Below are 27,780 nucleotides of genomic sequence, written 5' to 3' on the forward strand. Positions count from 1 at the left end.
TTCGTGAAAATGCACCTTTGGCACGGTAACGTTAACCGATCGCCATAAAACGTAGTATACACGGCTTTTGGATGAAATGGAAAACATATAGGGAGTAGGAGTTCCAAAATAAAAAAAAATTTTTGGGACTCTCTAATGTATATACATATTACACAAATTACATATTGCCCCTTTTGCAATTATCCAAAAAAATCCCAAAGCCCACCTCCAACACATTCCTTAATTAAAACACTTTATGGGGTAATATGTCAGCACACACTAAACCAATCCATAATGTTCATTAACTAATGTCCTAATTTCTGGCAAATTCTTGGGAAATATGTCATCGAAACTCAATGGCATAAAATCTACAATATTTTTTTTATTGTTGAAAAGAAATCCATTAGATGGAATTTCCCTAAGCTCCTAGATGAAAATGACAATATCTAACGATAACATAATGTGTGGTATATCAATTGGAATTGAAGTAGTATCAGCAGCAGGCAACATAGCTGCTGACCTACTAACCAATAGAGAGTGTATATCATGCCAGCCTGCTGTCATTTACACTAAATGGGTATTTCCTCCTAAATAACAAGAAAACATAATTACTTGAATAAATATTTTGATTAGAGGCAGAATACAAGAGGAGAAGAGGTTTATTTGGACATGGCTAGGTAGAATGTGTTCCTGTTTAATATAAGAAATTCCTGTGTTATATAGAGCAATTGCCTGCCTGACTGCTTAAATTCGTGTTATGCATGAATGAAATGATATTGTTGTTCCAAACACATGCCAAACAAATACCCACACAAATCAGCATATGTATGTATATTCGTGGTACATTCACATTTACCTATAATCATATGTCCTGCTTAATAAATTTCTTATTATGCTACTTCCACTTTTAACTACTCTCTCTCCTTCGTTGTTGTGTGGCAGGCACACCATGCAACATTATAAGTTCCAAAAGCAGTAACTAAGCAATAATGAAAGTAATTGCTGTCCGGTGTTGTTGTTGCTGTTACTATTCGAGTTATGTGACATGGTGGTACGTACATACTATAATGTTTTGCATGTTTAACACCGGGGACACACAAAGCTCATATTCTGTCTCCGTCTCCCGTTCAATTCATTCATACTCGACCTCAGGAGTTACAATCCATTTGTGTGTAGTTTTTGTTGCTGTTTAGTTGCTTTTTTGTTATTAACACAATAAATAACTTAATAAAGTGCTAGTTTTTACTACAACTAAAATGTGCTGGCACTAGAAGTAAGGTCGTGAGGCCAGAGCATGAAACCATCATTGCATGTCTGCCTCAACACCGACGCACCACTTCGTTTGGGCAATGTGTTATTAAAGATATAAAAACGGAAACTAAAATACAATATCACAAATAGTTTAATTTGTTTGCTAATATGAAAAGCATTGCTTGTACTCAAATTAAACATGCGGATAAACATGTGTAAAGCTGTTGTATACGGGACAACCTTGCGGTAAACACCAGCACGAAATTCTTCGGGGAACAGTCGATGGAAAAGGACAGGGCAAATGTATTTTCGAAACAAGTAAAAAAAATAATAACTCGGATTTGCAGACAACTATATAATCTCAGCTTACGACTTTACTAAAAACAATAATAAGATACCTACCCCACAAACGCCTAAACCTGTGGAACTAATAATCCCACTGACAGTGGATCATTGTGGGTCATTATGTCAGGAGGCATGGGCTTGCCAACGAAAAGGTTGTATTGTTCTAATAAGCTACAAAATTTTTTCAAAACAATCCGAAGAATGTCCTTAAAATTTTAAAGAGCGGGGGAGAAGTGCTATTTCAATTGTGAAGCTTATTTATAGTTGCCTTATAACATAATTCTGATACAACCAATAATATGTTCATTATTATATTGAAGGTAAACTCTAAATATTATCCAATTTCATTATACCCTCAATATAATAATGAACATATTATTGGTTGTATCAGAATTATGTTATAAGGCAACTATAAATAAGCTTCACAATTGAAATAGCACTCTTCGCCTAACAACATTCACGTTTTGCAAATATTAGACAACATTAAAGAAACTACCTACACACAAGTTCCCACACTGCCACTCAAAGTGCCAAACACTGGTTGAAAAATGATAGGATATGGGGAGAATTACACGTACCATTTAGATTTTGTTGTTAGGTTCGTGAGGTGACCAAGTTCCTGAACAAAATTGATATTGGTACCATGAATCCAGAAATGTTGTCGCACAAAGCAGCAATTATGTGCCATCAGCTTTCCGCTGTGGACATAGAAATCTCAGCCGCATGTCAGTAAGGAATCCACAAGGCTATCTACAAGGATTCTTCTCTGGTGAAAGAAAACTCCGAAGGCACGATTTATTGGAGAAGTTACCACATATGCTACACTATGCTGTGAGTTCATATTAACGGTGGCCAAAAGTATAAGCACTTGTCATAGATGGATCAATTTGATACAAGTATTTATTGTTGAATTACAATCTTAAGGACAAGCAATTTGGTAGGTTGTTTCACATTTTGATATAGTCCCATAGAACGATAGCGCCCTATTTTCGGTATTTTGAAGGATTTAACCATATTATCAAATCGATGAAGTAAGTAGTGCAAGCAGATAAGCACCATATAATCACAATTTACTTCCAAACAAAAGAAAAACCATGTTATGTAATGGTAATTCAAAGCAACTTATTTATTTGAAAATCTCTCCTGCGATTTTTCTTGTTTTTGGATTTTTCTCATCTATGTACATTGCAAAAACTGCCCGGGTGTACCGCTTACACCATTTAAAGTTAGAGAATTCGCACCGTATTATTTCAAGTTGGAAACTGGGCCATATCGATCCACTATGTAGGGTACCCCCCTCACAAAGAGCAATTTAAAGCCTGTTTAGAGAGGGTTTTTACCGGGTATTTATCCGGTAAATACCCACACGGTGGGTAAATACCGGGTAAATACCCATTTGTGGGTATTTATTTGGGTATTTACTATATTGAATCGCTAATACAAAATCTTAGGCCCTATTTCTGGGTTTAGGTTATGAAATCGATTCAAAATGGATAGTTTTACAATACTTTAAACAAGTGGGTAAATACTTGGGTAAATACCCGAGTATTTACCCAAGTGTTGGGTAAAAACTCATTAACTGCCGAACCACTTGACGTAGGCTGACAACATTTGGCTCAAATCTTTCTTATGTCAAAAGAACTTCTGGTACTGAACATGGGGTCTCTGGGTCCATGTTTTGATATAGCCCCCATATATCCGTACCTCCCGATTTAAGGTATTTTTTGTCTATTTGCCTCATTGTACAATCATAGTGGCTGAAATTTGGCACAGTCAGTTCTCAATATGTAGAAAATATCCTTGCAAAAATTTGTCAACATAGGTCCACGTTTTCTTATAGCCCCCATATAAGGGTACCCCGATTTCGAGTATTTACCCAAATGTTGGGTAAAAACTCTTTAACTGCCGAACCATTTGACGTAGGCTGACAAAATTTGGCTCAAATCTTTCTTATGTCAAAAGAACTTCTTGTACTGAACATGGGGTCTTTGGGTCCATGTTTTGATATAGCCTCCATATAACCGTACCTCCCGATTTAAGGTATTTTTTGTCTATTTGCCTCATTGTACAATCATAGTGGCTGAAATTTGGCACATTGAGTTCTCAATATGTAGAAAATATCCTTGCAAAAATTTGTCAACATAGGTCCACGTTTTCTAATAGCCCCCATATAAGGGTACCCCGATTTCGAGTATTTACCCAAATGTTGGGTAAAAACTCTTTAACTGCCGAACCACTTGACGTAGGCTGACAAAACTTGGCATAAATCTTTTATATGTCAAAAGAACTTCTGGTACTGAGCATGGGGTGTCTGGGTCCATGTTTTGATATAGCCCCCATATAGCCGTACCTCCCGATTTAAGGTATTTTTCATCTATTATCCACATTTTACAACCAAATTGGCTGTAATTTGGCACAGTGAGTCCTCAATAAGTATTAAATATCCTTGCAAACATTTGTCAACGTAGGTCTACGTTTTCTAATAGCCCCCATATAGGGGTACGCCGATTTAGAGTATTTACCCAAATGTTGGGTAAAAACTCTTTAACTACCGAACCACTTGACGTAGGCTGACAAAACTTGACATAAATCTTTTCTATATCAAAAAAGAACTTCTGGTACTGAATATGGGGTCTCTGGGTCCATGTTTTGATATAGCCCCCATATAGCCGTACCTCCTGATTTAAGGTATTTTTCATCTATTAGCCACATTTTACAACCAAATTGGCTGTAATTTGGCACAGTGAGTCCTCAATAAGTATTAAATATCCTTGCATACATTTGTCAACGTAGGTCCACGTTTTCCTGTAGCCCCCATATATGTGTACTCCGATTTCGAGTATTTACCCAAATATTGGGTAAAAACTCCTTATCTGCCGAACCACGTGACGTTGGCTGACAAAATTTGGCTCAAAACTTTCTTATACCAATAGTATAAAACGTATTGAAAATGGAGTCCCTGGGTCATTGTTTTGGTATAGCCCATATATAGCCGTACCTCCCGATTTAAGGTATTTTTACCTATTAGCCACATTTTACAATCATACTAACTCTAATTTGGTACAGTGAGTTCCCAATATGTATAAAATATCCTTGCAAAAAATTGTCGACGTAGGTCCACGTTTTCTTGTAGCCCCAATATGGGTTTCTGAAATCGGGAGGTAATACTATTAATACTATTAATATAAGAAAGTTTTGAGCCAAATTTTGTCAGCCAACGTCAAGTGGTTCGACAGTTAAAGAGTTTTTACCCACTTTTGGGTAAATACTCGAAATCGGGGTACTCATATATGGGGGCTATAAGAAGGCGTGGACCTACGTTGACAAATGTTTGCAAGGATATTTTATACTCATTGAGGACTCACTGTGCCAAATTACAGCCAATTTGGTTGTAAAATGTTTAGATGTAAAATGTTCAGTACCAGAAGTTCTTTTGACATAAGAAAGATTTGAGCCAAATTTTGTCAGCCTACGTCAAATGGTTCGGCAGTTAAAGAGTTTTTACCCAACATTTGGGTAAATACTCGAAATCGGGGTACCCTTATATGGGGGCTATTAGAAAACGTGTACCTATGTTAAAAAAATTTTGTAAGGATATTTTCTACATACTGAGAACTCACTATGCCAAATTTCAGCCAATATGATTGTACAATGAGGCAAATATACAAAAAATACCTTAAATCGGGAGGTACGGTTATATGGGGGCTATATCAAAACATGGACCCAGAGACCCCATGTTCAGTACCAAAAGTTATTTTGACATAAGAAAGATTTGAGCCAAATTTTGTCAGCCTACGTCAAGTGGGTCGGCAGTTAATGAGTTTTTACCCAACACTTGGGTAAATACTCGGGTATTTACCCAAGTATTTACCCACTTGTTTAAGGTATTGTAAAACTATCCATTTTGAATCGATTTCATAACCTAAACCCAGAAATAGGGTCTAAGATGTTGTATTAGCGATTACTATATTGAAATACCCAAAAATGGGTATTTACCCGGTATTTACCCAATTTACCGGGTATTTACCCATTGGGTATTTACCAACTGTCCATCTCTAAGCCTGTTCGAGGATCCTTTAGATATTCCTATCGAAGGTACTCCGTATGGCCCTGTTTACGTCAATATTAAGTTTCTCGTGGAAAGTCTAAAAAGCTGTAAATTATATCGTGACAAAATTATATGCCCTTCCAAAATGGGCTATGTCGGTCCATTCCTTCAGATACTGCAACACTTTTAAGCATTAATACATACTCATATTTTTGTCGGGAAGTTTAAACGTCCATAAGCGGCAAATATGTATGTAGTATATGTTAATATTGTTGTGTTTTTATGTATGAATTTGTTTATGCCGGCGTTTCTCGTGTTCCACACTTCTCTTCGCACATAAGCTGAACAAGAACACCCAGAAGAGAAAAATAGTAGTGGTAACAAAACAAAAATACTTGGTCTAAAACACATTAAGGTCAAAAGACTTTAAAGTAAAGCCAATAGGGCATTGCGAAAAAAGAACATTGGTAAACACCATCAGGATAGCAAAGACAAATAACATGCAAACCTAAAGGCAGAAGGAGGATGGACAAAAGAAGCGACTGGGCGACAGAGGAATACCTAAAGGTTTTCTACATGACATGGACATATGAATACGACAAAATGTCGTACAAAGCTTTGGGTGGCTTATGTCAAAGTGTAAAGGAACCAAGAGCAGGACGAAAAGAAAATAATATCAGGACAAAATGCTTGGTTTGTTAGACAGGCCAAGAGACAAGTAGATGAATGCCTGGACATTATTAAACCAAAACAAATCTCAAGAGAATTAAATAGGTGGTGTAAAATGCTTTTGTTTTGTTGGTCACATAAAGGCCAGTCCATAGGCCTTTGTTATAAAGTCCAACGTTTTTTAAGCATGGCAATTCCCAGTTTATGCCCACGTTTAACAAAAATTTGTTATGTGGCCCACAGACTATCCATAAAAAACATAATAAACACTCACAGTGGGATGTCCCGCCAGGCAAAACACGGCAGCGACTAACAATGTGTAGTTTGGGCTCTGTTCTTAAAGAGCATAAACAGATATTCACAAAAAGAAACATAAAAGTAAACGACCACACAATCACCTGACAATAACAAAGACTACAGGCCAAGAGGGTTAATTTTTTTGAAGTCATCATTCTGTTCCTACATTCGGTATCTCATATGTTAACGTGACTATTGTTCATGTTATGCTACTACTGCTGCTACAGGATTATGTGTTAGCATGTACGATTATGCAGAAATCTGTTGGGCGACGTTTTACTGCTGTTTAAGCATTTAAGTAATTTGCTCATTTGTCGCTTTTTGTTGTTGCAAGGTCGTGTTTTTTCCTACAGCATCCTGTTTATCCTGTTGCTCCATAATTCGTTAGCTTCCGCTTTTGAGCCTTTGCTACTGGTAAGAAAATATTCGCTTGAGAGAAATGTAGCTTTATAATTCATTACCTTTGAGACTCAATTTTATTTTAAGCTACATGGAGCATATGAGTTGGTGTTCTTTGTTTCATTCCACAACACGAATTTTTGACTTTTTGAAAGAGTTAATCTTAAGAATAACAGAAGTATGTATAGACCATAGAACGGTATCTCCCGAATTTTAGAAATCTTCTTGCTCCAGTGAGCAAGACTTAAATTTCCAAATTCATCCCGACTAACTAAATGCCTGACAAACAAGGCCATATATCTCTTACTTTTAACCTCATTGATACTTTTTTAAACTACACCCAGTTTGAACCACTGTATCTGCCATATTATGGCCTTAGGCGTTGGGCCACCTAATAAGTAGTAGAAGTAGATCTACATTAATATTTGTTAAAACTTTAACCACACGTATAGTACTAAGTATCTGTCTGTCTGCCTAACCTGCTGTTATGTCAGTCGCCTTTTGCTGGGTACTAGCTAAAAATACATAATAGAACAAGAGCAGCAACAGCACCAACAACTACTTGAAGTCCTGCTTTATGCGTTCTGTTTTTTTCTGTCTTTATATTATAACCCAGTATTAAAGTTGTTCCTCTTTTACTTTTACTTGAAGTAATTGCTTTGCGGTTTTTTATTTGAATTTATGTTGTTCCAAAGAGAACAAGGAAACCATGCCTGGTTGGTAACTTTGCTAACAGGACAGTATACCTATGTATGTAATATAAGGCAAGATGATGAAGAAGTGGAGGGCGAGAACGACACTGGTGGCGAGGAAGAAACCACGTGTAAAGTTCCGACAATCATAGAACGGCATATAACACACTGGTGTCTGGCTAAGTTGACATTACAACAGGCGACACTAATACCTGGGGCCTAATTACGACATTCGATTCGGTCGAGTATTTGCTCGTGAATGAAAAAATCGAACTATTAAACCCTATTCGCACCACCAATCGTACATATACTAAGGTAGATGCATTAGCAATTTGTTACAACAATGTCACAAAGTTTTACAAAAATAAATCATTTCGTACATTTTCATTCATTCAATTATTACCTAAAGTATTATTCAACAATTTCAACAAATATTTACATTTTTTCATTAATAATTTTTTTTTTTTTGTAAAAAATAAACACACTTTTACCATCTACTTTTTAAATGTTCTTTGAAGAACACAGGTTTTCATAGTTCGATTTTTTCATTCATGAGCAAATACTCGATCGAATCGAATGTCGTAAGTAGGCCCATGACAAACTACCAGCAATAGCTGAGTTGTGTGCGTATCTGTGTGTGTGTGCACATTTTCAAGTGAGTTTGCTGGGACAAGGACAAGAAGGCTATGGCGTTGAGAGTGGTGGATGCGTAAGTGAATAATGCGCCAAAGTCGGCAGGCAGCTGGTAGACAAATTTAGCAATTTGTATGTCGTAGGTTTTCTTAACGGCGGCTTATATTGCCATGACTCGGTTTTGCCGGCAGTCGGTTGCTTGTCTTGGGTTACGAGTCACTTAAGTCATTTGTAAGTTAACCAAACACACTATCTAGCGACGTGAATAACAACATATGTACATACATACGCAAGATGTTATGTATGTTTGTTGTTTGCTGTCAAATCCTTTAACCGTTTTAACCTTTTCTTCTTTACAAAAACTGTCGCATGATTTGCCGTCTTAGTTAAGCTTTACAAACATAAGAAACTGGATTACCTTGAAGTGTCACCTATACAAGTTCACACAGCTTGAAGTTTGGCAGATTTTCTTAACTATTTTTTGGGAAGCAAAAGCAATTAATTTTTAAAACTCCAAATCTACATCAAATTTGTGAGAGTCTAACAACCAAGCGCCTATCCTTGCCACAAAAAATTTGTTGCTCTACCATGAGTATTTTTTGGTGCAATTGTGGTGTAACATAGCTGTGGTGTTCTTTAGAGGATTGCTAGTTGTATTCTTGTTGCTTGCCCTCTTCTTTCCCTGCACTCGGGCCTTTGGTCAACTGTCATTTCCTCTGAGTCAGCTTAAAATCAACAGGGAAGAGAACATGGCTAAAACCGTTTAGCTGCGGTTTTCCTATTCTCTACTTCAATGCTTCGCAAGTTGTATTGTCATTTGCAAAAATGGTGGCAGCAGGAGCACACGGATAATGGCGATGATGATGTTGCAGCTGCTGGTCGGTCGCGTTAGTTATTGCCTTCGCAGGTATTTTTCTCCCTCTGTCTGTCCATTAAACTGTCATGCTGGTGTTGATTGTATCACACTATTGAGTCAAACGAAGTAATTAGGTAAAGGTTTTGAGACACTTTTGAATTTAAAACTGTTTGCAAAAGTACCCTCAGGAAAGAGGTAAAACTTTAAATTGGCCACATTGGAGACTTCAAGAGAGGTACTCTGTTCTATAGAAGATATAAGATGACGACATTTATTATATAGCGCCCTCAAGAAAAGACTTCTATAGTATAGGATACCTCATGTGAGGTCTTCTATTCTATGGGAGACCTAAAGTGAGATCATCTTTTCTAAAGAAGACATCAAGTGAGGATACCTCAAGTGAGGTATCCTATTCAATAAAATACCTCCTGTGAGTTCTTCTATTTTATAGGAGACCACAACTGAGGTCTTCCATTTTATAGGAGACCCCAACGGAGGTCTTCTATTCTTTAGGAGATCTCAACTGAGGTCTTCTATTTTATAGGTGACCTCAACTGAGGTCTTCTATTCCGTAGTAGATCTGAACTGAGGTCTTCTATTCCATAGGAAACCTTAACTGAGGTGTTCTATTCTATAGGAGACCTGAAATGAGGTCTTCTACTCTCTAGGAGACCACAACTGAGGTCTTCTATTCTCTAGCAGACCTCAAGTGGAATCATCTATTCTCTAGGAGACTTCAACTGAGGTATTCTATTCGATAGGAGACCTCAACTGAGGTCTTCTATTCGATAGGACACCTCAACTGCGATCTATTCTATAGGAGATCTGAGTTGTGGCCAATTTGATATGTGCGTTTATTTATAAATTTATGTACATGTAACTTATGGGTGCCACCGTGGTGCAATGGTATGCACACCCGCCTTGCAGGTATAAGGTCGTGGGTTCGATTCCCCGGCCAGTGAACATCAAAACACTTTTCAACGGTGGCAAAATACCTCTCAGTAATGTTGGCGACATTTTCTGAGTATTTCAGCCATGTAAAACTTCTCTACAAAAGTGGTGTCTTAGACATGCCGTTCGGACTCGGCGATAAACTGTAGGTCCCATATAATTGAGCCAATATGAATCGGGCTGCACTCATTGATATGAGAGAAGTCTTGCTTGTCCCTTATGGGGGTTTGTGGAACGATTATTATATTAACTTACGTCTGCCTACTTCTATGTAATGAAGAAATACTGCTCTTTTTATTGGTTAAATTACCACTATAATCTGCAACCGTTATATACAATCCACTTTTGAAAACTACTTCCCCAGTTGATCCTATAGAATAGCAGAGTTCAGTTGAAGGCTTCTATTGAAGAGCAGGCCTCAGTTGAGGTCTCCCATTGAATAGCACTCGTCAGTTGAGATCACGTCTAGAATAGAAGTCCTCATTACAGGAGTCCAGGTGATTTCCCCTATAAAATAAACGAAATCTAAGTTATCTATAGAATAGAGGACCTAAACTGATAGATGACCTTCATTGGTATATACTATAGTATAGATTAGCTCAGTACGGGTCTCCTATAGAATAAAGGACCACAATTGAGGTCTTCTATAAAAATGATGAGCTCAACAGAATAGAAAAACTCAATTGCGGTCTCTTGTAGAATAGTGGGGATCAATTGAGGTCTACTATGGAATGGATGAGCTCAATTGATATCTCCTATAGAATAAGGAAGCTTAATTGAGGTACACTATAGAATAGATTAGCTCAATTGAGGTCTCCTTAAGAATAGAGAAGCTCAATTAAGGTCCCTTGTAGAATAGTGGAACTCAATTGAGGCCTCATATAGAATATAGGAGTTCAGATTGGGTCTTCTAAAGAATAGAGGAGTACAATTGAGATCTTCTATAAAATAGAGGTCACGTCACGTAGAATGGAGGAGCTCAATTGAGGTTTACTGTAGAATAGAGGATATCATTGGTGGTATCCTATGGAATAGAGGAGCTCAAGTGAGGTCTCTTTTATAATAGGACAGTTCTATTGGGGTTTCTTTTAGAATAGAGAAGCTTAAATGATTTCAAATTGAATAAAAGAGATCAATTGAAGTCTAATATAGAATGGAAGATCTCGAGTTTACGATAAAACAAACGCGAAGAAATCCTAGTTAATAACATTAAACAAATTTAAAGTTTTAAGGCTCTACCCAACCATTCTCAACAATACCTCCTCTTTAAATTAGTATTTTGTAAATATGGCACACCAATGCCACACAAGTTGAAATGTAACAGCACACTGGTAGTCGTTGTCTTTAATATTGTATGTCGGAGATTTGTTCTATACTCTTGGCTGCAACATTGTTAAACATTCATACATTACAATTCATTAAGAAGATATTTGTGTACACATACAGTTGCGTTCAAAATAATAGGAGCGCCCATACAAAAAAAGAAAATTGTCAAAAAATATGGTTAAAATTACCCATTTTGGTTTATTTTGAATTTGTTTAACATTGTTGACATCCCAACAGTTAATTCATCAGCAGAAATGTGGCACTCTGTTTTAAATTATTTACTGTTTACACCAACATTATAAATCGTGTTTAAAGTTTTTGTTCAAAAAAATAGGAGTGTGGAAGAAAAATGACGATAAAAATAGTTTTAGTTGAATTTAGGATCAAAATTTTCAATATTTTAGTTAACAGTAGTAAATCCAATAGATTTATAAGATTTTAATGCTGTTTGAAAACAAAAGTCCTTTGGAGGTAGCCAAAAAACTGGCGATTGTCCTTGCAGAAATTTGTTCCATAAATTGAGCACTTATTGGGCAACTCAATGAATTTTGTAGACAAAAGCTTTAACGATTAGATTTGTTTGATGCTATGGATGTTATCTCTAACAGTATATAATGATTGGTATCCTATAAATTTGTGTATTTTGATCCTTGAGCAAAGTTTAAGACAGTTTACATTAGCCCTTAAGGTAAGGATCGGCCAAAAAAGCGTATCTATAAGGAATTTATTCACCAACCAAATAATATTTGGAAGTCTTTAGGATGCTAACCTTGTGTATGCAATCAATTTTGCTTCTATTCAAAAAATGTTTAAAACGTGAACGGTTGAAATATACTCTGAACCATTTAGTGATAGGCAGGCTGGGATTGCACTATGGTTGGTATACGCCGTAATATATTTTTCAATATAAACTTACGTTTTTCACTCAAAAATAGTTTATTTAGGTTAGATTCATTAGAAAATTGTTTATTGTACGATCCAAAACATAATAAAAATAATCTTAGGCCAACTTCAAAAGTTTGTCCTTAAAGTTTCCTTATCAACAAAGCGTTTTGAAAAATGTCTCATATGTGCCAATCATCCAATTATTCAAAAATGAACCATATAATGAATTCGGCGTGCAGTTAAGATGCTAAGGACCTCAAAACATCACTTGATTGAGAAATTAATGCCTTATAGATACGCTTTTTTAACCGATCCTTACGTAAAGAGTTAATGGAAACCGGCTTTAACTTGGCTCAAGGGTCAAAATACACGAATTTCCGGGATACCGATCATTATATATTGTTCGAGATAACAGCCAAAGCATCAAAAAACTCTAATCACTTAAATTCTGTCTACAAAATCCATTGAGTTACCCAATAAGTGCTCAATTTATGGAAAAAATCGCTGCAAGGACAATCACCTGTTTTTAGGCTACTCCAAAAGAACTATTGTTTTCAAACAGCCATCAAATCTCATAAAATCTATTGGATTCACTACTGTCAACTAAAATATAGACAATTTTGATTTTAAACTCAACTAAAAATATTTTTATTGTCCTTTTTCTTCCACACTCCTATTTTTTTGAACAACAAATTTGAAGGCGATTTATAATGTTGGTGTAAACAGCAAATAATTTAAAACAGATTGCCACATTTCTGCTGATGAATTAACTGTTGGGATGTCAACAATGTTAAACAAATTCAAAATAAACCAAAATGGGTAAGTTTAACCATGTTTATTCGACCATTCCCTTGGTGTGAATGAGCACTCCTATTATTTTGAACACAGCTGTATGTACATAAATATGTATAAACATTCATATGATTGTACCAGTGTTCGAAAATAAACACTATGATATCGTACCGTACCGTTCTGTACCGTACCAAGGTGGATAGGTACACAACGATAATGTACCGTACCGGTACACAAACACTAAAAAATATTTTAGTGATACTGTACCGGAGCACAACGAAAATCTTACTGTACCGACAGCGGTACACTACGATTTTTAGTGTACCGACTGCGGTACGCTACGATTTTTTAGTGAACCGACTGCGGTACAGTACGATTATCGTAGTGTACCACTGCACGATGGGGCCAATGACAGGTTTTCGAGGCAACAAATCACTGGGGCAAGCTAGACCTTCCAAATTTTGTACAGATATTTATAATGGGCTTAGAAACTAATATGCCAAATTTGGTTCATATCGGTTCATATATACATATAGCTCCCGTATATATGTTCGCCCGATTTCAAGCAATTTATGGACCAAACACGCAAATTCTGCCCAATTTTTATGCGATTTGGAAAATACCACGGTATTAGGACTACAAATAAGTTTGCCAAGTTATATTGAAATCGGTTCAGATTTTGATATTGCTCCCATATATATATATATTCTCGCCCGATTTTAGGTATTTGGGCACCAATCCCGCTATGTATGTCCTATCTTGATGAAATTTGAAATGTGTGACGGATTTTGGTCTAGAAACATTTTTGACAAATCATATTGGAATCGGTTCAGAATTGGATATAGCTCCCATATATATGTTCGCCCGATTTCAGGCAAATGATTGACCAAGCATGCTAATTCCATCAAATTACAATAAAATTTGGAAAATGTTACGGAATTCGGGCTACAAATAAGTTTGTCAAGTTATATTGAAATCGGTTCAGATATAGAAATAGCTCCCTTATATACATATGTTCAAATTTCATGGTTTTGTCTGTGGTCTGTTATAAGTTAATAAAAAAGGTTCCAAATTTAGTAAAAATCGGCTAAGATTCCGCCACAAAAGCCAAGTTTGTCTGCGATACCTTAGAAATTATATTTTATTATATACGTCTATTAAATTTTTCCGAAATCCATTTGATAACATCAATGGGTTTCCGATTATTCTCCAACCAAAACATAAAAATGTCCATATTTTTTAATTTTATTACGACATCTGAAATCAAATTTTTATGAAAAGGCGCAGCTAGGCGCAGCTAATTTTTTCACAAAATGATAGTACACATTAATACCTTTCACCACATATATATAACATCCTAGATCTACCTAGATCTCAAAAGTTATACTCCAGAGAACATAAGGATAACAAAGCAAAATACTCCAAAAAAGACATAACATCTTAACTCAAAAATACATTTACCACACATAAAATTTTTAGTATTTGTTGACACTATCTTTTTTACATACCCATTGAAGAGCTTTCCATGTTTAAAAAATATAAAAATGTTGAAATGTTCTTTTTGGCGCCTAAAATGCTTTCACTACTTATTTATAATGAATGTCGGAAAATGATGCATAAGAAAATATGTCACCATTGCCAGATCAGTATGTCGCTATGTGATGTTACCAGATTGATTTATTTTTTTATTTTTAGTGATTCAGAGTGTTGGCAATCGAAATCCGTTATTATTTTTTTCAAATTGTTCACTTCAAAAATTGACTTTTTGCCTCGAAAACCTGCTATTGGCCCCATCGTGCACTGGTCGGTTCACTAAGACATAACGTACCTGTAATGTACCGTGCAGGTGTGTTTTTGAATTGTAATGAAAAATTATATGTATGATGTTGTTGAGAATAAGGGCAAGAATAGTAACTAAAATTCAAGTCAATGTACACATTAAAACATTGTTTTTAAAATATTATTTGTTCTTTAGTTAAATAATTATACAGTTTTTACAAGTAGAAAGGGGTGACAATGTGTCATAAAACCATTTCTATGAATGGTTAAGAATAACGTTATAACGTTGGTGTCATCAGGATGTTTATTTTCGGCAAAAGTCAATTCATAAAATGGTTTGTTTGTTGTCCAATCCACATGCATGTTACCTGTTACCTGAACCAACAAAACAACCACAGTAGGATCACTAAAAAATCGAAGCGTTCCGGTGTTCGGATGACTAACAAATATCGTACCTGTAGTGTACCACACAGGTGTGCTTTGTGAGGAAATGTTAATTTTTTGGCGATAAGTGCAGGCATAGAAATAAAATTCAAATTCTGTGGTTTTCTGCAAATAGGACTGTTTTACGATTTCAAAATAAATGTAATAAAAACATAGAGAAGTACCATATCAATGAATGTTCTTGTTTCTTTTTTAACACGTGTATTTTTGGAATTTGGCGAAACCCTGCTTTACGCATTTACAGGTAATAATATTATTGAAAAAATATTTTTTTACTTTATATGAAACAGTTCCTTATGAATTTTCTTCAGTTTTCCTTAAACGTTGAGTGAATAATTACCAAAAAATGACAAGACAAAAAAATAACGTTCTTTATAATATGTTTAATACAAACGAATCTAACGAAATAGTGTGTAATATTCAAAGTTGTGAAAATAAAATTTTATGTGCACATTCCGGAAATTTAGAACGGCACTTGAAGAGGTCGCACCCTGATCTATATGCATCATACGTCGAACAAAAGCGTGTTAAAGTTTCAGAAAATAGTGTCCAAACCGTGTTCATACAAAAAAGTGTAAATCCTAAAAAGATAGAACTGACAATAGTGGAACTATTCACCAAAAATGGACGTCCTTTACACATGGCCGAAGATAGTGTCTTTAAAATTTTAATGGAACCAGTTCTAAGCACACTTGGAATAGCAGTAAATGAACATAATATAATGGAGCGTATAATCGTTTTTTCAAGGAATATTAAGACGGAAATATCCAATGATTTAAAAGGAATATTATTCTCTCTTAAAATTGATGTGGCAACCAGAATGGATTTCAGCATGCTCGGGATCAATGTTCAATACATTAAAGGCGGAAAATTCAATATTAAAACTTTGGCAGTAAAAGAGCTGAAGTCAAGACATACCGCTGATTACTTAAAATCACTTATATTGGAAGTTCTATCGGAATATGGAGTTGATGCCCGCAACATTTTGAGCATTACCACTGACAATGGATCAAATATGTTAAAAACGGTAAAAATGCTGAACTCAGATTTACAATTGCTAGTGGACGAGGAAGTTCTTGATGACGAGGATGATAATGATGACGATTGCCAAGAAACAATTAATAATATAGAGTCAATTGACTTTACCTCTCCCTACCAAATTATTAACGTTCGTTGTGGAGAACTTGAGATACGTCGTCAAAAAACAACGAAGTAAAACGTATCTGAGTATTCTTAAAAATGGACTCCACAAAAAACCTATAATCGACTGTGCAACAAGATGGAATTCAACATACAATATGGTTGTAAGACTGCTGGAAATGAGAGAGATGGTAACTTCATTAAGCACGGAAAATGCTGAATTATACGTTAGTTCTGATGACTGGTCTTTCGCAAATGAGTTTGTTGGACTATTCAAACCTATTTACACAGCTACAATGAAACTGCAAACTGAGCAGCTGTGTTATAGCGAATTATTTGTTATAATAATGGATATTACGTTCCAAATTGATGCTTTACCGAATACAGAAATGAAAACGGTACTAAAAGAGTCATTGAAGGCAAGAACGGATAAACTTTTGGATAACGAACTCTTCAATGCAGCTGTGTTTTTGGATCCACGAGAAAAAGTACATAGAGTCATTATATAAACGTATCAACTCAATTGAAGGTAATTTTGCTAAATTAGTACCCTAAAATACATATACATGTTAATCCCTTTTTATTTTCTAGAATCAACAGCATATAATACAGTCGGTACAATACCAGATGAAATCCCGTCAAGAAGCACATCCAGTACAGCGAAATCTTTTTCTGAATATTTGCAAATTATAGATCCTACCACATATACATCGAATTTCTCAAATCTTACAAATTTAGAATCCGAATTCTGTATTTATGTATGAGCGACAACCTAGGTTACCTCTAAATGGAAATGTTATGGAGTATTGGGATTCTCAAAAAAACATTATTAGTGGTATTGCTAATATTGTGCTGGCAATTTCATCAACCCAAGTAAGCGTGGAAAGGTTGTTTTCAGCCATGAAGTATGTTTTATCGGATCAGCGTAATCGATTATCAGCACAAAACTTGGAGCATATATTAATGGAAAAAGTAAATGGCATTTTCAATTACCAGTTGAGCTGAGATTGAGTCCCCTGTTTATATATTTAAATTTTTTAATATGTTTATTTTGTTGATGTTTTACAGTCTGTTTCAGTATGTCGAACCAAAATGAAAACGAAAGAAAAACAACAAATCTCGTGTATGATTTTTAAATTTTGTAGTTGTTTTAAACAAACACAATGTCAATAATGTCATGAAAACCAAAGTTTACTTGTTTTTCGTTCGCAATCATTTTATTTCGACATAGTAAAACAGGCCCTTAATGTTGATATGTTTGAATTAAATAAACATAATGCCTCAAAAACTCAAAATTCAGAGGGTTTCTTCTAGTGGTCCAAAAATTAGATAGATTTTCTGTTATTGGTGCCACCAATAATAATTATTTTGCACCAGGGGACTTTTGTCGAAAATAAACATCCTTATGACGTCAATTAGAAACCTCATACTGGTGTTAAGATAAATACATACCATATTGAAAAAATCATATTAAAATTTGTGGTTTGGCTACAAATACTTTTAAATGTGTAAATATAAATAGCTTTGAAAAAACTTTATTGATGAGCGATCACCTTTAGCGGACACTGTTTACTACAAACAAAATACATGGGTATTTTTTATTGGTACAGGTAATGTTAATGTGGATTGTATAGCAAATATTACATTTTTCTAAATAATCTTTTTCGCAAAAAAATGCTAATGACACCAAAATACTAACATTATTTTTTACTCATTCATTAAATGATTTTATAATTCACGAGTTTTCACTCTTTTCTACATATCATAAATGTCTAGGTGCCCAACTTGGTAAACAACATTAAATTTTCTAGTAATTTTCTCAATAGTTATAAACGATTAAAATGTAATTAATTTATATAACATTGACTTTTATTTATTATACTTGCCTCGTTTGCCTAGAACGCATATACCAATTCATATTTCCTCATAAATAAAAAAACGTGTGCGGTACATTACCGGTACGTTATTTTTTTAGTGAACCGACCAGTGGTACACTACGATATTTTAGTGTACCGACTGCGGTACGCTACGATTTTTTAGTGTACCGACTGCGGTTCACTACGATTTTCGTTGTGCTCCGGTACGGTACGCTAAAATATTTTTTAGTGGTTGTGTACCGGTACGGTACAGTAAAATATTTTTTAGTGATACCGTACCTGGAGCGGTACGTTATTTTAGTGTACTGTTTCTTTTCGAACACTGGACAAAATAGAGAATAATAATCAGCATCAGCAAGAATTTTGAGTAGTGCAAGAGTACAATGAATATTCATTAAAAACACAACAACAATAAAATTAAAAAAAAAAAAAACAATATAAAATAAAAAAACACAACTGATTGTCATTATGTTCAATTGGAAGTCATGAATTCAACATTTGTAGCTACTCGATCAACCCACCCACCCACAAGTCGAACCGTACTTGAATGTGTGCACAGGGGTAATTTGAACTTCCTCTTGTTTTGTGAACAGTGCATTGTGAATATGAACGAAAATGCGAAACCATGGAATGGTTACAATAATTAAATATCTGTCTCACAAAATTACTCAAAGATGACATTTTGTAAGGGGAGGGCAAACTAATTGGCATGCATTTTATAAACAAAATTAGTGTAAATTTTTATTAATTTAATAAATTTAATTTACTCAGAGATGTTGGTTTGGAATTTAAAGACATTTTTACGTTTTTTATCTGATTTATACCTTTCTCACACAATAGTAAGTTTCCATAGGAGAGTTCAATTGAGCTGTTCTATTTTATAGGACACCTCGATTCACTTCTTATATTCTATAGCAGACCTGAATTTATTATTCTATAGGATAACCCAACTGAGCTCTACTATTAGACCTCAATTAGGCTCTTCTATTCTATAGGACACATTATTTCAGTTCTTATATTCTATAGCAGACGTCAATTGAGTTTTTCTGGTCTATTGGATACCAAAAATGAGCTCTAATATTATATTCGAGACCTCAACTGAGCTCTATTATTCTATACGAGGCCGCAACTGAGCTCCATTTTTCTATAAGAGAGCTCTACTATTTTTCAGGAGATCTCAACTGATCTGTACTATTTAATAGGAGATCTCAAATAAGGTACTCTATTCTACCTCAGAATACCTCAGCTGTGCTCCTCTGTTATATAGGAGACATCAGTTGAGCTCGTCTATTCTGTTGGATACCTCAATTGAGCTTCTTTTTTCTATAGTAGATTTCAGTTCAGATTCTCTGTTCTATAGGAGACCTCAATTGAGTTTTTCTATTCTATAGGAGACCGCAATTGAGCTTCTCTATTCTATAGGAGACCTCAATTGAGATTTTCTATTCTATAGGAAACCTTAATTGAACTTCTCTACTTTTCATTAGAACACAATTCAGTTCTTATATTGTAAAGGGTAAAGAGGTCCACTATTCTAGAGGAGACCTCCATTGAGGATTTCAATTCTATAGGAGACCTCCGTTGGGGCTCTCTATTATATAGAAGATTTCAATTGAGCTCCTCTATTCTATAGAAGGCCTAAATTGAGGTTTTCTATTCTATAGGAGACCTCAATTGAGGTTCTCAATTCTATAGAAAACTTTAATTGAGGTCCTCTATTCTATACGAGACCTCACGTTTTTAATAAAATCTGAAAACCTAATTTGAAATTACTTCCACGCAATTACCGTTAAGCATTAAGCGCACCCTACCTAAAGTTTTCTCCATTGAACGTTAAAAATATAAAACAGAAAAGTATTCTGTATCTTTTTATTCGCTTTATTGTTTTATAAGTCAGGGCAACGAGAACAAAAAAATAAAATAGACCTAAAACGAAAAAAAGAACTGTCATCAAACAATGGATGACTGTGTTACGTCCCAAGTATAAAGCTGGTGACAAGGGACACGTAGGGGCACACAGTGCTCTGTGTTGTCATGAAATGCCTGAATTAAATAACCGAATGCTTGGCCCGTTGAGTGAGGGAACCAATGAATTGAAGAGCTTTTTTTGTTTCTTTGCAAATGCATACCAATTTCCAATTAGTTTTATTAAGGAGTTCCAAGTGCAAAAGTTCAATTTTATTTTCTTTTGAGGCGACTTGTAGATTTGTTTCATGTTCTTGGTTCGCCTCGGCTTATTGCCTTCACAAAAAAATTGAAATGAGATTTGTTGTGCTTAATAGTCGGTCATATAGTTTTCGTTTTCATATAGTTATACCCTATACCACAATGTGGAAAAGGGTATTATAAGTTTGTTTTGGTAAAAATTCATGTAACACCGCGAAATATTCGTCGGAGACCCCCAATGTGGTATACCAATCTTCATATCTCGACGAGATAAAGCGATTTTGAGATGTGTGTCCGTCCGTCCGTCCGTCCGTCTGTTCATTATAAATTGTAAACACGCTCCAGGCCGCAATTATGGACCGATCGTCACGAAATTTTGTATGGAGGTCGGGTTCAGATCAGAATAGATCGCTATTCTTATTGGGGATTATCGTGAAATATTTAGCGGGTGAAAAGGACCAAAACATAATATTTATCCAATTTTCTAGCGGCTCTGTAGGTCTCAATAATAGACCGATAAGCGCGTAATTTTAAATAAGTTAAGAGTATATCACAAAGGAGAAGCTTGCAATTTGAGATGGCGATCGGATAATATTTAGAGGGTTAAATGGACCAAAACCTGTGTGTGAAAATTGTGAAAATTTTTAATATACAGCTTATATCTTAATTCCTGGAAGTGACATTCCGGACAAGTGAGATATAATTGAAAGTGGAACGCTTGGCCTTTCAATTGATGCCACTTACGTTGGTGTGCATGATCAGATAACATACTTACAGCCTAATATATTCCGTTATTTGTAGTAGCCTACATATGGAAAAAAACTACTGACCTATCCTCTGATGTAAATTGCAATAAAGTGTTTGCTAGATAACGGGCCTACTGCCTAATATATAATGGGTTCTGTGTAGAGAACCACATTTTTATCCCATGCTACATATTGTCTCTCCAAAAGTTTATGTAACACCACGAAATATTCGTCCTAGACCCCTTATGCCAAAATTCATATCTCGACGAGATAAAGCGATTTAGCGATGTGTGTCCGTCCATTAAAAATTGTAAACAAGCTTAAGGCCGCAATTATGGACCGATTGTAACGAATTTTTTAAGGAGGTTGGGTTCGGGACAGAATAGAAATGATTAGTTTTTGGTGATGATCGTGAAATGTTCCGGGGATGAAATGGACCAAAAACTAAATTTTAACCAATTTTGTAGCGCCTCTGTAGATCAAAATAATAACCCGCAAAATTTTAAACAAAGTTTGAGTTTATGATGAAGAAGAAGCGTACAAACCAACGTAAAGATCAGATTATACTTAGCGGGTTAAATGGACTGAAACTTTCGAAGCAGTAGTACTACATAAGTGGGTTTCATTACATTTTAGTTTGTGTGAACTAAATTTTCCTTTCCTGCTACGAAAATGTCTTTGTCATGCTAGATAACTTTTTGGTTTTGGTCATAAGTATTATACATTGCATCTCTGATATTTGATAATTAAATTGTCACAATCATTGAAAAGAAGTTCCGTGGAGAGCGATTGTCCAGGGATAGTGGTATAGGGTATCCCATGGTCGGCTCCGTCCGACTATAGACTTTTCTTACTTGTTATACCCTATACCACAATGTGGAAAAGGGTATTATAAGTTTGTTTTGGTAAAAATTCATGTAACACCGCGAAATATTCGTCGGAGACCCCCAATGTGGTATACCATTTTTCATATCTCGACGAGATAAAGCGATTTTGAGATGTGTGTCCGTCCGTCAGTCCGTCCGTCCGTCCGTCCGTCCGTCCGTCTGTCCATTATAAATTGTAAACACGCTCCAGGCCGCAATTATGGACCGATCGTCACGAAATTTTGTATGGAGGTCGGGTTCAGATCAGAATAGATCCCTATTCTTATTGGTGATGATCGTGAAATATTTAGCGGGTGAAATGGACCAAAAACACAATATTTATCCAATTTTGTAGCGGCTCTGTAGGTCTCAATAATAGTCCGATAAACGCGTAATTTTAAATAAGGTAAGAGTATATCACAAAGGAGAAGCTTGCAATTTGAGATGGCGATCGGATAATATTTAGAGGGTTAAATGTACCAAAACTTTTGTGTGAAAATTGTGAAAAATTTTAATATACAGCTTATATCATAATTTCTGGAAGTGACATTCCGGACAAGTGAGATATACTTGAAAGTGGAACGCTTGACCTATTGATGCCAATTATGTTGGTGTGCATGATCAGATAACAGAGTTACAGCCTAATATATCCCGTTATTTGTTTGTAGTGTAATAATAAACTCGCTAGAAGTCGCAATTATACATCAATAGTCACGAAATTTTGCACCGGGTAAGAGTATAGGTCGAAAAAGATGCCTACAATTTTGAATGATGATCTGATATTCTTTAGCGGGTGAAATGGACCATTACTTTTGTATGAAAAATATAAAAATTTTATTTTTGGTCGATATTTTAATTCCTTGAGGACATATATATTTCGTAAAGTAGCCTACATATGGGAAAAAACTACTGACCTTTCCGCTGATGTAAATTGCAATAAAGTGTTTGCTAGATAACGGGCCTACTGCCTAATATATAATGAGTTCTGTGTGGAGAATCACATTTTTATCCAAAAGTTTATGTAACACCACGAAATATTCGTCCTAGACACCTTATTTGGTATGCCAAAATTCATATCTCGACGAGATAAAGCGATTTAGCGATGTGTGTCCGTCCATTAAAAATTTTAAACAAGCTTTAGGCCGCAATTTTTTAAGGAAGTTGAGTTCGGGACAAAATGGAAATGAACATAATAAACAAAGTTTGAGTTTATGATGAAGTAGAAGCGTACTTTTTGGTTTTGGTCATAAGTATTATACATTACATCTCTGATATTTGGTAATTAAATTTTCACAATCATTGAAAAGAAGTTCCGTGGAGAGCGATTGTCCAGGGATAGTGGTATAGGGTATCCCATGGTCGGCTCCGTCCGACTATAGACTTTTCTTACTTGTTTTTATTATATTTTAATTATACACGGTGCTCTTGAATCAAATTTAAATGGAAGGTGCTTACACCTGGGAAGTTTTTGCGGATTCTGAAACTACAATCTTCATAGATGAGAAAAATCAAAAAACTAAAAAAATCGCCGGAGCGCTTTTTGAATAAATCGCGATTCAAGTTGACATTTTTAGGGGTTGTTTAGGTTTTTGCGATTTTGCTTGGAAACCGCAAGTCCTATCAAAATGGGAATAAAGAAAATGCTGTAGCTATCAAAATTCTCTACATGATTGACCTTAATGATATTTTCGTAGGTTTTACAATTTTTGAGGTATAGACGTTCAAATTGGGACAATTCAAATTCAATTCTGTATCGTCTCCTTATAAAACAATATCATGACTGCAATTTCCCAACTTAAACTTATATACCTTAAAAAAATGGTACAACCTAAGAAAAATTACATAATGCAGTCTTGTAGAGAATTTTCACAGCTATAAGATTTTCTCAGGTCCCATGCCGATAAGACTTGCCGTATTCAAGCAAAATCGCGAAACCCTAACAAACAAAACCTAAAAATGTAAACTGAGCTTCTTTATCTCAAAAATGGTACAGCCTGAGAACAAACCATAAACGCCAATCCTATAGAGAATTTTCACAGCTACAACATTTTCTTTAGCTTTATTTCGATTGGACTTGCGGTTTCCAAGCAAAATCGTGAAAACCTAAAAAACACCTAAAAATGGGAATTTTGACCGCGATTTATTTAAAAATCCCTACAGCGATTTTTTCTTGTTTTTGGATATTTCTCATCTATGAACATTGCTGTTTCAGAATTCACAAAAACTTCCCCTGTGTAAGCGGTTTTCATGAAAAGTTAGTTAAGGCGCACCCTTCATGACATTGTTTTATAAGGGGGCGACACAGTCAGTGCATTGTCCCAATTGGAACTTCAATATCTCAAAAATGGTAAAACCTACGAAAATACCGTAAAGGTCGATTTTCTAGAGAATTTTCATAGCTACAACATTTTTTCTCAGTCTCGTTTTGATAGGACTTGCGGTTTTTAAGCAAAATCGTGAAAAGCTAAACAACCCCTAGAAATGTCAACTTGAATCGCGATTTATTTAAAAAGTGCTCCGGCGTTTTTTTTTAGTTTTTTGATTTTTCTTATCTATGAACAATGTAGTTTCAGAATCCGCAAAAGCTTCCCAGGTGTAAGCACCTTCCATTTAAATTTGATTCAAGAGCACCGTGTATATTTTTCACACAAGGAGTTTTTTAAGTTTGCCTACTGTGAGGTCGAAGTCCGAAACAGTAAAGAATTTGATTAGATTTAAGTTATTTTTATGTTTAGCCAAGTAAATTCCTTAGATTTTGTATCAGTTTCTAACACAGAAAGATTTATATGATTGTCTAGTATGAGGTCGAAGCCCCATTCTGCGAGGGATTTGTTTAATTTTAGTTTTGCTTATAAGTTAAGTAATTGAGTTAAGTTATTTGTTAACTTTGACTTATTAGTTAAATTTTTCCACTTTTTGCAGGGACTTTTTTACAACTATTATATTTCCAATATACAGTTTTCATATTTCCACAATTTCACAACTTAATGTGTATGTTTGTTCCGCGAAATGGCTATCTTTGTCAAAAATGTAAACTGGAAGTAAATAACAAATTCCGATTGTTGCTCCTGATGCTGTTGATGCTGTTAACTTCATTACAAAATCGTAGCGCTCTCTAACAACAGCAGCACCACTCTTCTCATTTCATCTTTAAACAAAAAAGAACGAATAAAACAATAAACAGCAAAACACAAACACAGCTGTTATGATGAAAGCTACTCTCCTGCTTTTAACTTCCAAAAACAAAACCAAAATAATTTCTCTTCGCCGTTCTTCTCTGGGTGTTTTAGTGCTTTAAAATTAGATAGATTTAACTTTCAGGACATTCAAAACATTCGTAAATTACCTTTAAATTCTTGAAAATATGTAATTCAAATTTATATGTTAAATTCCATCTTGTTTTGCTAGTATTGTTGTTGGTATTACAACATTTCACTTCTTCTCTTTGCTTGTTTTGTAAAACTCCTTTATTTGCCACTTTTTGTTGGAGATGATTTCGCATTTGCATTTACGATGTGCCTGCAGAGATTTATGTCATGGTAATAATGGTAATTTGGGAGTTTGCCTTTTTAGTTGTTGTTATTATTATTATTCCTTATTTTCTTCTTCACGTTTCATTTATAATACGATTGTGTTATGTTTTTTTTTTAATTCAGCTCAAGCACAAACATTCACTCAAATACAAATTTTCATTTGCAAAATTTTTCAATTATCTGTTCTTTAAAATCACCAAAAATATTCTTCTTTCAACATTTATCGTTATTTAGCGTGCCCGTAACGTTTTTTCGTTTGTTTAACTGCGAGGAACAATTTCATTAATTTCGCACTCAGAACAAAACACCCGTTGTTAGTGCAAGATACCGTGCAACTGAAACGGCGGAAAGTTTAGAATCTGTCACTGCATAGTTTTGTAGAATGCCTGCAGCTGTGGTGAATTTTATTTTGCTTCTCTGTTTCGTGCAATTCGCCTCTTCTTCACTTCGCATAAATTCCAAGCAATACTTTCTTCATTTGTTTCTACTTTTGTGGAGGAGTATCTTAAATGTAATGAAACGGTTATTGAACAACTACCTACAGAGTGTTGGTGTGTGTATTACACAGAAATTTCTTTGCCAAACGCGTTCAATGATTTTGCTACGTACGTAACGGAAAAAACGGTTATATATATTCACAACACAACCGATTCACCGGTTTGTCCCTTCAACGTATGCTTTAAGACTAACAACATGGCCATATCCCTTTCTCGTTATTCCTCTGCTGGAGTTGATGAACTTTGTGTGTCGTTGCGTCTGTGAACAGTGCGGTGAATTTGATGTTCTTCAGCAGTTGCTTGCTTATATTTAATGTGGTAGCAACTTGTTTTTATTGATGGCAATTGCAGCGAGTAATGGGCGTTATTACCAGAGTTGCCAACACACAATTGATTTTAAATAGCAAGAAAATAACAAATAAAAGAGGCTTTAAATGAAAAGTGCTTACACGTGGGAAGTTTTTGAGGATTCCAAATCTACAATGTTCATATATAGATGAGAAAAATCAACAAGTAAGAACGGCGTTAAGTTCGGCCGGGACAAATTTGTTATACCCTGCACCACGAGTTGTATTGAAGTAAAATGGAACAATCGGTGCCCGTTTGTTTATGAAGAAGACCAAATACCACATTTCAGCAATTTCTGTAAAACAATGTGACTAACCTTCAAAATACCAAAATTCAGGAGGTACCGTTCTATGGGGACTATATCAAAACGTCGATCTATACGGACAAATTTCTGACGGATTTTTAGACTCAAAGAAGACTATCAAATTTCCTATATTTGGTAAGATAATGCGGCTAAGACCTTCAAAATCCCGAAAATCAAGAGGTACACTTCTATGGCGGATATAGGAAGACCTAGACCTATACTGATAATTCACTTTTGGAATATTTTATAAGACAAATTTAAGACGTTTCGGTGGGATATTGACATCACGTTCTTCACAATACCGAAAAATCGGGAATACCGTGCAGTAGGGGTTATATGAAGTCAAAATACCGAAAATCGGGTATGGGGGCTATATTAAGGCGTTGACCTGTACCGACAAATTTCTATCGAAGAGTTTTATGCCCCCCAACGAAGACTAAATGACAAATTTCAGCCATTTCGATGGATTATTGTGGCCACAACCTTCAAAATACCGAAAGTCGGGAGGTACCGTTCTATTAGGGCTATATGAAGGCGTGGACCTATACCAACAAATTTCATATGGAAAGTTTATATCGCAAACGAAGACTAAGTACCAAATTTCAGCCATTTCGTTGGATTATCGTGGACACAACTTATAGCTTTCTTACTCTCTTACCCAACAAACCCGACGATTAAAATTGCGTCCGTTAACGTGCTTATAAACAAGAAAGGAAAAAACTGTTTTTCTTTGACCACCTACGGACAGTCGTTACCGATTGTTAATTTCTCTGTGGGATTCGGTAGTAAACATATTGAAACTAAGGAAACTAATAGAATAGGTCAAAATATTGGACGTGGCGGGCTTCAAAAGGCGACCATTTTTTTGCAATTTGTAAAAAAATACGTAATTTTTGCAAATTTCTGGAGAAAGAAATAAACAATAGCAGATATTTTGTTCATTGTTCTGTTCTTCAA

General features: G+C 35.2%; 1 long non-coding RNA gene across 1 annotated transcript in view; it reads right to left on the reverse strand.

The window, feature by feature from the left end:
* The window catches only part of LOC141389716 (uncharacterized), a 47,313-nt gene extending 20,952 nt beyond the window's left edge, over positions 1-26,361 (reverse strand). Inside the window, exon 1 of the long non-coding RNA XR_012409148.1 lies at positions 25,488-26,361. This is a non-coding gene — a long non-coding RNA (uncharacterized lncRNA). The remainder of the gene's footprint in view (positions 1-25,487) is intronic.
* Between the last annotated feature and the right edge of the window lie 1,419 nt (positions 26,362-27,780).

Source organism: Musca autumnalis, unplaced genomic scaffold, assembly GCF_047663935.1.
Source record: "Musca autumnalis isolate F117 unplaced genomic scaffold, ASM4766393v1 scaffold_1, whole genome shotgun sequence".
Lineage (NCBI taxonomy): Eukaryota > Metazoa > Arthropoda > Insecta > Diptera > Muscidae > Musca > Musca autumnalis.